This window comes from Natrix helvetica (genome assembly GCF_964273705.1).
Source record: "Natrix helvetica genome assembly, chromosome: 2".
In the NCBI taxonomy this organism is placed as follows: Eukaryota; Metazoa; Chordata; class Lepidosauria; order Squamata; family Natricidae; genus Natrix; species Natrix helvetica.
In genome coordinates, this window is record NC_138552.1 from 247599935 (window position 1) to 247616806 (window position 16872).

Sequence of the window (16872 nt, forward strand, 5' to 3'; positions counted from 1 at the left end):
AGATTCACAATATTATCTCAGCTTTCATGCAGTTGATTGGATTGAGGACTATCTATATAATACATAAGTATAAGCCTTAAAGTGGTCCATCTGTCTGGTCTACAGCAGGGGTGAAATGCTCTGAAGTTTGCTACCGGTTCGCTTCACACGTGCATGCGTCAAATGTGCACTTCGCGTGTATGTGCATTACAAGAAGCCTTTTCTGAGTCTGCAAAGATAAGTAGAACAGTGGTGGTGGGGGGAAACAGCTGTGCCGTGTAATTTAGATTCACTAGAAAGCAGGATTTCCTGGTTTCTGGCAAATATAAATCGTGCGGCACAGCTGATCATCTGAACTTTTTTAAAAAACTTTTTTTAGCATTTTTAAACTACCGGTTGGGGTGAACTGGTATGAACCAGTAGTATTTTACCCTGGACTACAGGATTGTTATGTACTCCATGAATCACGAAGCCTTCAATTCAAGTATTGTCTATACCACAAATAAAAATAGCCTCATAGAAACCTCTGCCTCTGATACCCTTGAATATATAAATATTAAGTCCAATATGGAGACTTACAACATGAGTTCTTATAGTATGATATGGTATGGTTACTTCAAACAAATGTACATTTGAAACCTGTAACAAAATTCTATAGGATACAGCTGTATACAATTGATGAAAGAGATGTGGGGAGAAGAGATGAGGAGGGTTGAATTTCAAAGATTGAATCAAAATGAGAAAACAAATCTTTGGCATCAGGTGTCGTGTAATCACTATATTTATCCTGTAAACTTCAGTAACCTTTTTATAGAGCTAGAACAGCATTTCCCTAAGGGCAGAAAAGCAGCAGAGCTACTGTTCCTTCACAAATGGCAATATGACCAGCACACATACTAGCCTATAAAGGCACATTCCTTCTACAAGTCACAAAAATAGAATATATAATAAACAGAAGCCCTGGCAATGAGACTTATCTCTGGGTATAGAGTCTAGATTAGCTTTTACTATCACAAGTATCATTCATATTCTCTTTTCTAAACTGGCAATGACAAGTTACAATTTTGTGAAAACACTGGTCATGTTATAAGCTTGAGCCAATGCATATATATTCATAAAAATATATGGAAACGCAATGCTTATAAGTAAGTTCACATTAAGAAGAATATCAATTTTCATTATATAAGGGAAAGGCATCTGTATCAACTGATATTATTATATTATTGTTTTATTGTTAAAATAAGCTTTTTGATTATTGCATAATGCAACTGAGATATTACAATAGTGGAACATTTAATTCTTGTGCTGAATTCATTTGGAAATTATTTAAATATTTCCTCTTTATCATCACCTCACTTCTCAAAAATCAAAGGAATGAAGAATATCTTTTCTGAGCCAATCCATTTCTCTGGTTAAGTTATTTGTTTACTTACTCACCTTATTCAGGTATAATCTCACTTTTCTCATTTTTCTACTCTGGCAAGTACTCAAGATATCCAATATATTTTATAAAGGTAGAAAATAAATACAAATACTTTAAAGTCAAAACATTGTTTACTAACAAATTTTCATTTTGTATGTCTGCTACTACTGTCTTCCAGGGGTATGTCTTTTTTGGCATTCTAGATGAACCTCAGAATATGAGAGAGATAGGATGCCATCACTGGTGTTAACCTTTTGGCAAATTAAAAGGGGAAAATGGAGTAATAGAATCCAAAGCATTGTTTCTTGGCCTTGTAACACTGAGGCATATGAGTAACAGAATTAGCCTTTCTTCCAGTCCTTCCTCTGGGAGGTGGATCAATCTCACAAGTGATATAAAAAGCAAAATTTAGCTTTAAAAAAGAAATGAGAGAAAGAAAAAAATCCTATTTGGCTTTAGTTTTATGTAAAGCATTCAGTGGCAACAATGATAAAAGCATAAAGCTGTTAAAGTTACACATGGGATTATTTGAAAAACGAAACCTAGCAGGAGATTTAATTAATTAATTCAGTCCTATGATTCTATGACCATTTCCTTTTCAGCCATTTTTCTCAAACTTGACTATTTGATATTAGCCTATAATTGCATAATTGTACATGGCTAAAGGATTATCTCTCTAGTGCAGATTTTATTATTCAGAAGGTCATACCATCACTTAGGTAAAGGGGGATACTTCTCACAGGGATACATCAACCACTTTATTTACAATGGCCAGAATTCATTCTAATAAATTTAATGATCTAGGAGGGATGACAGGCGATGATAATACAATACAATACAATACAATAGTAGAGTTGGAAGGGACCTTGGAGGTCTTCTAGTCCAACCCCCTGCCTAGGCAGGAAACCCTATACCGTTTCAGACAAATAGCTATCCAACATCTTCTTAAAGACTTCCAGTGTTGGGGCATTCACAACTTCTGGAGGCAATCTGTTCCACTGATTAATTGTTCTCACTGTCAGGAAATTTCTCCTCAGTTCTAAGTTGCTTCTCTCCTTGATTAGTTTCCACCCATTGCTTCTTGTTCTACCCTCAGGTGCTTTGGAGAATAGTTTGACTCCCTCTTCTTTGTGGCAACCTCTGAGATATTGGAATAATGCTATCATGTCTCCCCTAGTCCTTCTTTCTCTTAAGCTAAACATACCCAGTTCCTGCAACCGTTCTTCATATGTTTTAGTCTCCAGTCCCCTAATCATCTTTGTTGCTCTTCTCTGCACTCTTTCTAGAGTCTCCACATCTTTTTTACATCGTGGCGACCAGAACTGAATGCAGTATTCCAAGTGTGGCCTTACCAAGGCATTATAAAGTGGTATTAACACTTCACGTGATCTTGATTCTATCCCTCTGTTGATGCAGCCTAGAACTGTGTTGGCTCTTTTGGCAGCTGCTGCACACTGCTGGCTCATATTTAAATGGTTGTCCACTAGGACTCCAAGATCCCTTTCACAGTTACTACTACTGAGTAAGGTATCACCTATACTGTACCTGTGCATTCCGTTTTTGTTGCCTAAATGTAGAACCTTACTCTTTTCACCATTGAATTTCATTTTATTAGATAGTGCCCAATGTTCAAGTTTGTCAAGATCCTTCTGTATCTTAAGCCTATCTTCTGGAGTGTTGGCTATTCCTGCCAGCTTGGTATCATCTGCAAATTTGATGAGTTCCCCATTTATTCCCTCATCCAAATCATTGATGAAGATGTTGAAGAGTACTGGGCCTAAAACAGAGCCTTGGGGTACTCCACTGCATACTTCCCTCCATGTAGATGCAGTTCCATTGAGAACTACACGTTGAGTGCGGTTGGTCAGCCAGTTACCAATCCATCTGGTGGTTATGCTGTCTAACCCACATTCTTCTACTTTATCTAGTAGTAGGTTATGGTCTACCTTATCAAAAGCCTTACTGAAGTCCAAGTAAACTATATCAACGGCATTCCTCTGGTCCACTAATTTTGTCACATTATCAAAGAATGCAATAAGATCCTCATGTCATCACATAGTCTGCTACATCTTCAAGAACTACTAGGTGAAAGATACTCCAAAATACCAGGACAAGCAATTAATTTAGGCAACTGATCAGCAAGGAAGCATGCAGATTAGTCACAAAAAGCAAAGTGTACTTGAGCCCCGTTTCAACATCTTGATGGAGATGTTGCACAATACAGAAAGGCAAAACTAGTCATTTTGTTTCAGAGACAATGGAATGATTGCTGTCTCCACTGCAGTAGATTATATGTTAAATAAAGCTTCAGGCAGGGTTCTTTCTATACTTACAGAAGAATCAAGAATCCGTCACTTGTTCTCCACATACAATACTGGATCATCCATTTCATCATTCAGCTCTTAATAAAAAAAAGTGGCTGTTTTAACTCTGCAACAGGAAAGGTAGCATTTATGGATGATAATACCAAGCAGATACCTCCATATTCCATAGAGTAGTCAAGACATAGATAATATCACTGATGTGAAAAAATTCCTGTTCAGATCTATCATGCACCTAGATCAAGCCCTATTGTAGCTCGAATGAGAGTGTGCTGTCTTAGATTGGCTGCAACAAATATTTGGGTAGAGTCCTTGACCCAGTTTATTCCAGTAGCTAATTACACTTCTTGGAAGGAGAAAATAGCTTTTGATCTCGCTTAACTACTGACCAATTCATGATCTATTTATGCTGGATCAAAAAAAAGGCAAAGGTTGAGGATAAACAGAGTGCTGTATTTAGATTAACAACATGACAGATCTAAAGCTTCAAATTTTAGCTTAGAGACACCATTACTGCTACCATTTTGAGTTCCTTTGTTAGATTGCCACCTGAAAGGAAGAGAAGTCAACTATAGTTCTCCCTTTTCTTATATCTCTCTCTACTGGTTACTGTTCAATGTTGACTCCCCAATTTACCCATACATATCTGTTTTGACCCCCCTCTCCACACCTGTGAATAAACCAAAACACAGGCTTGGCTGTTTACCACTGTTTAATTACTAAGATAACGAATCCTTTGGCTGAGGGCCCAGACAACTCAAGTTCAATAGAGCAATCCAGATAATTCAAATGAATCAACACAGATAGTCCAAACAAGCAGACACGGCTAGAATACACAGATAGATTTTCTTAACTACTAATTTGAATGGTGGTTTCCTGCAAATGTCCCCTCCCAACGCCTCACCTATAATCTCTCTTGGGAGGGGCCAATCCACAACCAACTGTGCTTAATCATCTTCTTTGAGTCTGCCGACGGAGTTGCTGCTTCCGTTTCTCAGCCCTTCTCAATCTAGTATCAGGGACAAACTGCCTTTGATCCTCCCCACTGCTTCATGCCTCAGGCGCCTCCTGGTGGCCAACCAGCCTCTCTGGTTCCTGCTCTCAGTCTAAACCCTGCACAGGGTCCTCCACATCGTCCAGGCCAGACTCATATGGTTCCTTGCTATCCCAGTCCATCAGCAGCTCAACTGGATCCTGCTGGACCACAACACATATAATATTTAATGTAGTATCCAGACTGAAAAAAAAATGGTGATAAGATCTTACTGGCTATTTTGAAGTTTTCGTGTGTATATTGTTTGTCCTAATTCAGTTAGCCTAACAGATCTGGACAGTGTCATACCAGGAAATACTATTATATAGACTGGATGTAGGCACCTTACCTAATCAGCTACAATTGTCTTGCTAATTCTTTTGATCTACATAATGACAACTGGATAGAAGCATATGGAAAATACAAAAGATTTCAAACATGAGTAAACATTTTAAAAATATTTTCCAAGAAAATAAGAGAAATTATTAAATTGGGTAGCTCTTAATGTTGCTTTATTTTATCCTGCCCCATCTCCCAATTCTGACCTTTTCCTAGATTTTGTCTTTTTGACTTGTTTAAAAAAAGTTTTCTGTCCTTTTTAAATAAGACTGGACCTTGGTGATTCTTTTTTTTTTTCCAAAAATTTTTATTGGTTTTTTAAAACATTTATAAGGAAAAGGGTAGGTGGAATGGTTACAAATTTTGGCAGTTGCAAGTGTGGCAGATGCCCTCTCCCTCCAAACTCATAAGATACATCTAAGTATAAAACATTAATACATGATCATAAAAAATCAGCATATTAATTCTAAAAAAAAAAGTTTTCAATCAATTTATATAGTTATGATATATAGTCTAGATATAATTTCATTATTACTTTCGGTCTGTTTATAACAATGTGGTTTTCTTATTCATTTTTGTGATCTGAGCTTTCTTGGTGTTGCCCCTTCTCCCCCCACTGGCAGAGCTCCGGCCCCTCCCGTGTCCTGTGTGACCGTTGTAGAGTCTTCTGTTTTTTCTAGGTTCGCTTTATTTTTTTCCATAAAGGCCTGTGCCTCTATGGGTGTATTGATTCTGATTCTTGTCTCCTCCCAGAATATCAGCATACCTTCAGGCATCAACCATCTAAACCACACCCCCTTCTGGTATAGTTTATTCGCTAATTGCGAATAGTTTTTCCTTTTCTCCCTAATTTTTTGGGGGATCTGTTTCAAGATGGTTATCTCCCTGTCATGATATGTCAATGCTTGCCCCCTTTGTACACCCAGAATTTCATCTCTTGTGCTTTTCCTAAGAAATTTAATATGGACCTCCCTGGGTACATTGTGTGTTCTGGCATATGCTGAATTCACTCTATAAACCAGATCTATCTCCCATTCCATCTGCTGTTTATCTTTGTGTATGTATTCAGCTAAAATATTAGTCATAATGTCCCTTATATTTTCCCCATCTGTTTCTATAACATTTTGAAATCTAAGATAAAAGGACATTCTCTCAAACTCTGTTTTCATTTGTTGGATATCAAGTTCTTTGTTTCCCTTCTGCAGAGCCTCTACCCCCCCCCTCGCCTCCGCCACCCCACCCTCCACAAGGTCCAGTCTCTGTGAGTTCTTATAAATTTGGACTTGATTCTCTTTAATTTCTTCCTTCATTTCTTTTAATTGTTTCTTAATTTCTTCCTGGCCCTGTATGAGTTGCCGGAGCACTTGTTGCAAATCCATCTCTGTACTCTTAGGTTGCATCAGTTCTGTAATCTTTGACTGTGTGGCAGGACTGGATGTTGCAGATGTCGGTGCAGAAGTAGCAAAGCCAGGTTTTCCAGAAGGTGGTCTTTTTGGAGACATGGTTTATAAAACAAAGAGATCAGTCAGTGTAGAGACTGGACAGCTGGAGAAGTAGAGCAGACAGATGAGTCCAGGAGGCAGAAGATCCAAGCAGGTGGGAGTTTCTTTAGTCAGTCTAGCAATAGAGAAGGGTTTTCTCTCCAAAGAGTTCAGGAAATAACAATCCACAAGAGATTCCTCTGGGTGACACGGAGACAAAGACCGGAAGCCTGAATTTTAAAGGTGGAGTCAGGTTTCACAGTTCATGAAGACAACGGAAGTGTGCCATCTTGCCCTGCCAGCTTTGGGCTCAGAGGCATAAGAAAATTTTAAAAGTTCACAAAGTTCTCAGGTCATCAATAAGTTCTGGAACTAAGTCCAATGAAAAACACTTTTACTGGGGTGGGGCATCATTAGTTGGCTCTCCCCCCTCCTCCTTCCCCTGGGGGCGAGAGCAAGATTTTTTCAAGCCTCTTGTCCAAGGGGGGGGGAATCCCCCTCCCTCCAGCCGCTCCTCCAAGAAAAATCCGAAAGTTTAACTTTTAAAGTTACTGAAAAGTCCATCAACTCAAGAGAAAGAGAGGAAGCACCTCACCATACCGCCGCTGCTTCCTTCAGTTTTGCGTTGTCCGATCGGCATGGAGCGAGATGCAGGCGCGCCCTCCGAAATTGTTCCCCGGTGCCTGGAGCAAAGCGGAGAAGCCCCCACCAGCCGCCGCCGGTGCCAGGGCCTTCCGCGAGCCGCTCCCTCGGCAGGACGCCTCTCCAGGGCGTCCTGTGCCCCCCCAGAGACGGGGAAGCCCACCGGAGAGCGGGAGCGGGCAAAGATCTTGCCCGTCGCCGTAGCCGCCGGAACCGGAAGTCACCTTGGTGATTCTTGAAAAGACTGTGGATTGTTCTGGCCATTAGAATTAAAGTGCTTCCAAAGGAATGCTTTTTTATAAACTTGGGTAAGATCATGCACAATGATTTAATTTTTGTATATTGGACTTAAATAAAAAGATACATTTTCCCAGTTCTCTGGAAGTAGCAAGAATGCAAACATCTGTCTACTTAGTGCTGGGAAAATGCCATATCAATAAAAGGAGATTAAGTTAGGATTTGCCTTTTTAAATATTTTGAGAATGAAGCAGATCATTTTCAGCTATAGCCATGAATCAAATCAAATAATTCATTATCCATCTCTCCACCTCCATAGAATGCAATAAAAAACTATGTAAGATTGCTCACAGTATACTGAGATTATTTTATAGCATTTATGAGAATGTTCATTTCTGTTTATGAACCTTATGAGATAGTTGCAAGAACACCTAGGAAGAGCTCATTAACTACCATTATTTTTGTATTTATTGTGTACATTTATATCTCAACCTTCATTTATTATGGAACTAATCCCATGCAAGAAAGAACATGGGAAATGCAAGACCATCACTCCTCTCAGACCTCTCTCGGTAGTATTGACTATTGAATCTTTCTAAACAAACTAAACTAAGCTATATAGCTTGAATGAAGACATTATATATTACACTGGCCCTTCTCCCACTTAGACAGCCAATTCCAGCAATCCCTTATACCAGTGATGGCGAACCTATGGCACTCGTGCCACAGGTGGCACACGGAGCCATTTGTCAGGGCATGCGAGGCGCTGCCCTGTCAGCTGGCCAGCACGCATGCGCGCGCTGGCCAGCTGAGTTCACCCTTTTTTAAAGCCATTTTTCGCCCTCCCCAGGCTCCAGAGACTTTATAGGAGCCTGGTGAGGGCAAAACAGCCTCCCCCACCCCCCCGGAAGCCCTCCGGAGGTGTCAGGGAAGCCTCTGGATGGTCCCTGAAACCTTCGGAGTGCTCAAAACGATCCTCCGAGCAAACCAGAAGTCATCAGGGAAGCCTCCGGACGGTGCCTGAAGCCTTCAGAGAGCTCAAAACGACCCTTCGAGCAAACCGGAAGTCACTTCCGGTTTGCTCAGAGGATCATTTTGAGCGCTCCAAAGCCTTCAGGGACTGTCCAGAGGCTTCCCTGACGCCTTCGGAAGGCGTCCGGGGGGACGGGGGAGGCTGTTTTTGCCCTCTCCAGGCTCCTATAAAGCCTCTGGAGCCTGGGGAGGGCGAAAAAAGCATGTAAAAATGGGAGGAGGAGCTCCTGTAGTGCGCTCATGTGCACTGGGGGTCGTGCATTGCATTATGGGTGCGGCACGCCTGCACATGACCCCCCTGCACTCCCCCCACTTATGGCACGCGAGCCAAAAAAGGTTCGCCATCGCTGCCTTATACACTAATATAGTTCCTAAAATCTGTATCGGAAGCCCTTTCCCAGATACATCATCAAATTACGTAAGAAGATTGTGTATAAGGGAAAGATTATTTTCCCTTACATTTGTTCCCTCTGTGGAGAAATTTATCTAGGGTGCCAAATGCTTGTTTGTGCCTCCCAATAATCTGGCAAATTTATGCTCTATGCAGAAGTTCAAATTAAACTAATCTTTGTAGACAGCTGTCCAGCCTCTGTTGAATACGTACAGTAAATGGAAATCAACTACTAGTCTAAATGATTGGTTCCTACACAGAGATAATTACTAGTTGGGATAATTGATTTATTTTAGAATCCTTGCTATGTAGCAATTTTAGGCAGCTGGAATGATTTTTACTCATCAAGATGTTCTTATTATTTGAACATGGATTTGAGTCCATATTTGGATCTATATCGTGGTGATACATGGAATGAGAAACTATTGATATATCAAGGTCCGATATTGTCATCAGAGTTACTTCTAGATGAGCAAATACTACCAGTCAGGGAACAGATTGATTTCTTGGGCATGTATCTGAACTTAGGTTCCAGTTAGACCAACAAGTGGAAGATGGTTTCCTAACAGCTTCTGAAGAGCAAGATGTTTTGGAGGTCTGTCCCCTAATTTTACTTTGCTCTCTCTTTTATTGTACCTTCTTTTATTATTGTAACACTGTTGTATTTTTACTTATTTTGTTGGTTATGTTTTATGTTGTATTTTTTCTATATAGGGCAGTATTTTGATGGTGGTAGCATATAAAAACAGTTGGTGATGTCAGGGGGAGAGATTAAGCCCAGGTACACAGTTGTGGTGCACCACAGGAGTCAACACTCTCCTTACTTGTATTCAACTTTACATAAAACTGCTAAGCAAGATATTCCATCTGCATGGGTTCTGCATCTGTTGCTATCGTTCAGTCAGGAGTTGAGATGTAAAGTTGAGTACAATACAATACAATATGATAGCAGCATTGGAAGGGACCTTGGAGGTCTTCTAGTCCAACCCCCTGCCTAGGCAGGAAACCCTATACCATTTCAGACAAATGGCTATCCAACATCTTCTTAAAGACCTCCAGTGTTGGGCCATTCACAACTTCTGGAGGCAAGCTGTTCCACTGATTAATTGTTCTCACTGTCAGGAAATTTCTCCTCAGTTCTAATTTGCTTCTCTCCTTGATTAGTTTCCACTCATTGCTTCTTGTTCTACTCTCAGGTGCCTTGGAGAATAGTTTGACTCCCTCTTCTTTATCATCAGTATCATCATTATGATTATGATTAACATTATGAGTATCATCAGTGTACTAAGGAAACCTGGCGCCATGCAGATGGATTGCCACCCACCAATTGTTTATTTGCCACTGCCATCAAAATGACTCTTGCTGCTCTACAGAATCAACATAAAACATAATAGAAAAGGTAAAAATACAACAGAGTAGAAGGTAGAATTGAAGTGCTATTCAAAATAAGTGCTATTCATCAGGTCTGGATGGGGGGAAAATGAGATTGAGACTAAAATTCAGTTCCAGTAAGATGAGTTCAAAGGCCTATGGATTCAATGAAGATACCATCTTTAGCTCTGTGTGGGATAGAACTTTCCCCAAACAGAACCAGTTCATACTTTGGGGATCCTCTTGTATACAGAACTCTTGCTCGATGAGAGTTGAGCCCAAGAATGACATAAAACATCCCAGCCAAAGTTCAATTTTTAATTTCCTCATACCATATAGACAAAATCTTGTCAGACTAAATCTTTATTATTATAACCCTAATGGCTACTATAATCCTGGCAAATTTTAGGGAGTGACTATCCTAAATCTCTTTCTCTAAATTCATCTCCAGGTTGTGTCTCTTGACTCCCTCCCCCCTCCTTGGAATGTACTCCCTCCATCCTGGGAAAATGCTGCTTCTCCCACTTCATAGACTTATTCCACCACAGAAGGGGTGTTATGGGTCTGCAAGAGCTCCATCTTGTGTGTCATTTGTTATATTTCCTGAAATTAGAAGCTTTCTTCACTGTCACTCATTCCTTAGCCATTTGTTGATTGAATTATTGCAACACGATCTACATGGAGCTGCCTTGAACAACTTTTGGAATCTCTTTGTAGGGGCTGAAAAGGTTATGGTGCATGGATGCATCTCAGGACACTACAGTAATACCTTGAGAGCTGCACTGGTTGCCAGTTGGCTTCTTGATATAATTCAAGGTTGTTGCATTTAAAGTTATTTATGGTTCAGAAGGTGCATATCGGGAAGTAAATTGTGAACAGTGATTATATGGTGCCTTGCCTAATGACCAAATGTGAAGTAGTGTCAAAAAACTGCTGTAAAGGTAAAGGTTTCCCTCGCACATATGTGATAGTTGTTCCTGACTCTAGCGGACAGTGCTCATCTCCATTTCAAAACCGAAGAGCCAGCGCTGTCCAAAGATGTCTCCATGATGATGTGGCTGGCATGACTAAATGCCAAAGGTGCATAGAACGCTGTTACCTTCCCACCAAAGGTGGTTCCTATTTTTCTACTTGCATTTTTACATGCTTTCAAACTGCTAGGTTGGCAGAAGTTGGGACAAGTAACAGGAGCTCACTCCATTACGCAGCACTAGGGATTCAAACTGCCGACCTTTCTGATTGACAAGCTCAACGTCTTAGCCACTGAGCCATTGTGTCCCTAAGACTGCTTTAGTGGTGTGTTTTTCTGCTTAGTGACAGAGTTGCCTGTCCCAATGGTTGGTTTAGGTTTAGGTTTATTTGGATTTATATGCCGCCCTTCTCCAAAAGGACTCAGGGCGGCGTACAACATTAAAAACACACATCACAAAAGTTAAAAAAAAAGATTAAACCCATTTCCAAAAAGACCAAACCGATTTTTTTTTAAAGAAACAATACATTTAAAATAAATTAACATTAACATTAACAGGCCAGGCCGGCTTGCTGGAAAAGCCAACTTTTTAGGGCGCGTCGGAAGGACCGGAGGTCAGGGATTATGCGGAGCTCCGGGGGCAGCTCATTCCAGAGGGAAGGCGCTCCCACAGAGAAGGCTCTCCCCCTGGGGGCCACCAGCCGACACTGCTTGGCCGACGGCACCCTGAGGAGGCCAACTCTGTGGGATCGTACTGGACGGTGGGAGGCTACTGGTGGCAGTAGGTGGTCTCGCAGGTACCCTGGGCCTAAGCCATGGAGCGCTTTAAAGGTCATAATTAATACCTTGAATCGCACCCGGAAAACAACTGACAAACAATGCAGGCCGCCTAAAAGGGGTGTGACATGGGAGCACCTAGGTACCCCCATGACAACCCGCGCGGCCGCATTCTGGACCAGCTGAAGCCTCCGGGTGCTCTTCAAGGGCAGCCCCATGTAGGGAGCATTGCAGTAGTCCAGGCGAGAAAGGACGAGGGCATGAGTGACTGTGCACAGAGCATCCCGATCCAGGAAGGGGTGCAACTGGCGTACCAGGCAAACCTGGTAAAAGGCCCCCCTGGTCATGGCCATCAGGTGTTCTTCTAAACTAAGCCGCGTATCCAGGAGGACTCCCAGATTGCGAGCCTTCTCTGAGGGGGCTAAAATTTCTCCCCCTATTGTCAAAGATGGAACATGATGTACAAATCGGGATGACGGGAACCACAGCCACCCAGTCTTGGAGGGATTGAGCTTGAGTCTGTTCCTCCCCATCCAGATCCGCACAGCCTCCAGGCATCGGGACATCACGTCGAGGGCATCGTTTGGGTGGTTTGGGGTAGAGATGAAAAGTTGGGTATCATCAGCATATTGATGATACCATACCCCAAAACCACAGATGATCTCGCCCAGCGGTTTCATGTATATGTTGAACAGGAGGGGTGAGAGAACCGACCCCTGGGGCACCCCACAAGTGACGTGCCTCGGGGTCGATCTCTGCCCTCCAGTCAACACAAACTGTGACCGATCTGACCGGTAGGAGGAGAACCACCGTAAAACGGTGCCCCCCACTCCCAATCCCCCGAGTCGTCGCAGTAGGATACCATGGTTGGTGGTATCGAAAGCCGCCGAGAGGTCTAATAGGACCAGGACAGAGGAACAGCCCCTGTCCCGGGCCCGCCAGAGATCATCGACCAACGTGACCAATGCCGTCTCCATGCTGTACCCGGGCCTGAAACCCGACTGAAACAGATCCAGGTAGACAGCTTCATCCAGCTACTGGGGAAGCTGACGTGCTACCACACTCTCGACAACCTTCGCTACAAAGCGAAGGTTGGAGACTGAACGATAGTTGGCTAAAGAAGCTGGGTCCAGGGAAGGCTTCTTGAGGAGGGGCCTCACCACCACCTCCTTCAAGGCGGTGGGAAAGAACCCCTCTCTCAATGAAGCGTTGGTAATTGCCTGGAGCCAGTCTTGTGTCACCTCCCGGGAAGCCGAAACTAACCAAGAGGGACACGGGTCCAGCACACAAGTGGCAGCACTGAGTCTCCCCATAATCCTGTCCATGCCTTCGGGGGTCACAGGGTCAAACCCATCCCAGATAGTCTCCTCAAGATTCATCCCCGTCGGCTCGCCCGAATCTACCCAGTCAGAGTCCAAGCCTGTTCGGATCTGAGCGATTTTATCCTGCAGATACTGAACAAATTCTTCAGCCCTACCCTGCCATTAAGTGGGGACTACCTACAATGCATAGAGTTTCAGTTTTAAAATGGGATTTTCTGTCTGTTTTAATCTTAATGACATGCTTCCAGGTAATGGTCCCAATCAATTCAGGATTCTGGGGCTGTAGCTTTTTTCAAAGATCTTATTTTATTGGGTACATCATATTGGCACATTCAAATGTGAAACCAACTCTAAATAAAACCTACACTTTGGTATAATTAAAAGAATAGACATCACCCACCCCACTTGTATCACAAGCCATGTTAACCAATGTTAACTGTTCAGCTGCTCCCTATGGCTGTTACTAGTGCTCGTTGAGATGACCTTGGTTCACATGGACCTTATCGCTATTATGTCTGGCACAATGGAGGGAAATATCCCACATCCCGTAGGTCTCCCTCACCCTCCATACATATGGCAACTAAGAAACAAAGAAAGGAAACATGGCTTCAGCCGGAGTCATTTTGAAAGTTGACATCTAAATTATAAATTTGAATAATTGGATACTGCTCAGGATTGGCTGAATGGAGTGACCTATAAACTCTATTTAAAAAGTAAATAAATATTTTTAAAGCTGGAGTCAATCAGAAAACTTCCCTAGTTCTGGGGCACACATTCTGGCAAGAGAGAAGCTCCAGCATAGACCTAAAGCTCGGAAGACTAAACCTCTGGTCCCAGTGACCAACCCAGATTGGATTTTGTAACATTATCCTGGGACAGGTATACTTGCTTTCATTCCTAGTTGCCTGAAGTTCCCCTCCCTGTCCCTCTTTTACTAGGAGATATCCATTCAGAAATTTCCCTGATTGGAGACATGTTTTCAGGATATTTCAAAAAGAACTTGCTTTAACTTTATAGCTCTTTGCTTCAATTTGGGTCCTCCCTTTGACTGTTATGGGAAAGCCACAAAGGGCTGTGGCTTTTTATGCTTTCAACAGAATAGGCTAAAATTAATAGAAATATTTGTTACTATTGAGGGAATAACAACTGCTTAGTGTTTGGGCAAAAAACTGCATGGGTTTGAGGGCTAGAGTCTTCTAACATTTTCTAGATTTTTTTTAAAAAAAACAATTTTTGACACAGATTATGATTATGTTAAATTTATTAGCTGTCCAGCTCCAGTGGATTCTTGGCAGTGTCCAAAATTAAAAAAAAAAACCATAAAGCTACAAGGGAAGTTTTATGAGGTGAAGATTCCAGTGAGCCTAGGAAGATGCAAGAAAATCTAGGAAAACATATGAATTGTTGGATGCTATGGCAACTCAGAAAAGATGGTGTAGTGATGGATGCATATCGGGCAGCATGTTCTCAAAATACTGCACTCCATTCTCTGCTCTTCTGTGGCTTCAGAGATGGGTCAAGAGTGAAAGCTGGAGGAATTATTCCATGGGAATTGAAAGTCAACCTATCAGGAACTTATTTCACCCTTCTTCTTTTCATACTCTTAGCTTTCTGCTCTATTACAGATAAATGGAAATAGCACTGTTGTATTATTCACAATACCTAGCATACTGCAGCAGTTCAGTTAAAAACAGCTCATTTTGACTCATTATCTGGAGCTTGGTTGAATCACTTGCATATCCTCATTGCTAAGAGACAATATCCATTCCTCATAGATAGTAATTTGTGGATATACTATAATTTTTAAAATGTTTACATCTCACAACCCAATCCAACTAGAGAACAACATACACTCTGAAAAGCTTTAGTACAAGGATTCCTCATTAAATAGGAAAATTCACCTGAAAACATACTAAGTAAATAACACGAATCAGCCAGCCTACATAGACCTAATATATCTGCTGAAATTTCTTAATTGGCGGCTGGAATAGAAGCTCATAATATAAATACAGTTTGTGTGTCTACTACCCACACACATACACACAATACAATGTATTTATGTACATACTTGGCATCATTAATGTGTTGTAGTATAAACAGGAAACAGATGAGCTGGAGAATACCAGTAATAATATATCTAAAATATAACTGCATATACAATTAGCTTGACTACAAATATTTCTGAAGGTTAAACATTCAGGGAAATGGATTAGAAGCTCCGGGTTATATATATGTGTGAACACACACACATACACACACACACACACATCATCATCATTCAAATATTGTAAAAAGGAAGTGGGTTGAGATTCTGAAAGAACAAAGCCAAGATACTATAATCAAATCAGGAATAGAAAGTGCAATTCTGCTGGAGAATTCCAGTAATAATATCTCTGAAATATAAATGCTTATACCATTAGCCTGACCACAAATATTTTTGAAGGTTAAATATTCAGGGAAATGGATTAGAAACTCCAGTACTTAACAGTAGCAGCAGTGGGTCAACTGCAATTAGAAAAAAAACAACGATTTCATCATTTCTGTTTCCTGGAAGAATTTGTGAAATCAAAATTTTGGCAATGTACTCCCTCCATCCACCCACTCCCTTATCTTTCCTCATTAGAATAGCTCTTTAATTGAGAAAATGTATTATCTGTGAGCACTTTAAAACAGATAAACATCTACTCTCTGTGAGAGTGGAGAGAATGGATGGAAAAAGAACAGAATCACCATCATATCTGCTGGTTCTTCCTCTGCGCTCAGGATTAGGGCCGACCATATCCTTTATCCCTGCACATTAAATGGTGAAGAAGAAAGGGACTTATGCACATGGAAAATGTGATGAATAGGTCAGGATGGAGAAGCTGTGGCTCTCTAGAAGATGTCAAAAGTATCATCCTCTCTTATCATTTAACCCTACAGTTCAAGTTGTATTAAAATTCAGCTGTACCTGAAGAGTCTCAAATCTGGCAAAGACCTTCTATAAAAAGCAATGGTTTTAACTATTTGTTTTTGGGCAAAGTTTTTTTTTAATTGGAACTTTTTCAGTTCATTTAGTTATTCTTACAGAGCGCAAAAGCTGCATGAAACATTAATTTGTGTTCAAACAAGATTTATACATCACAGTTAGCCTCAGAGGTTTCCATCACTGCAATGATGTGGTGATGCATAAATCTGAAAATCTATCATTCCTATCCAGAGAAATGTGTTACTTCACTCTTTTTGTACAAACATATACAGGTAGTCCTTGACTTACAATCATTTGTTTAGTTACAGTTCAGAGGTACAACTGCATTGAAAAAAGTGACTTATAGAATTGGTCCTTGCAGTTACAACGGTCACAGCATCCAAATAGTGATGGTCACATGATTAAAATTTAGGCACTTGGTAACTGGCCTGCATTTAGAAAAGTTGCAGCATCCTGTGTGTGTGTGTGTGTGTGTGTTATATGATCATCTTCTGTCAAAGTCAATGGAGGAAGCTAGTTTTGTTTAACAACCTCATGATTCACTTAATAACTGCAATGTTTCTCTTAACAACCATGGCAAAAAAGG

General features: G+C 41.2%; 1 protein-coding gene across 1 annotated transcript in view; it reads right to left on the reverse strand.

Annotated features, from left to right (window-relative positions):
• Positions 1-5764: 5764 nt before the first annotated feature.
• The window catches only part of LOC309387120 (uncharacterized protein), a 92360-nt gene continuing 81252 nt past the window's right edge, over positions 5765-16872 (reverse strand). Inside the window, exon 2 of the mRNA XM_081943332.1 lies at positions 5765-5838. The gene's annotated coding sequence lies outside the window, so the exon portion shown is untranslated. The remainder of the gene's footprint in view (positions 5839-16872) is intronic.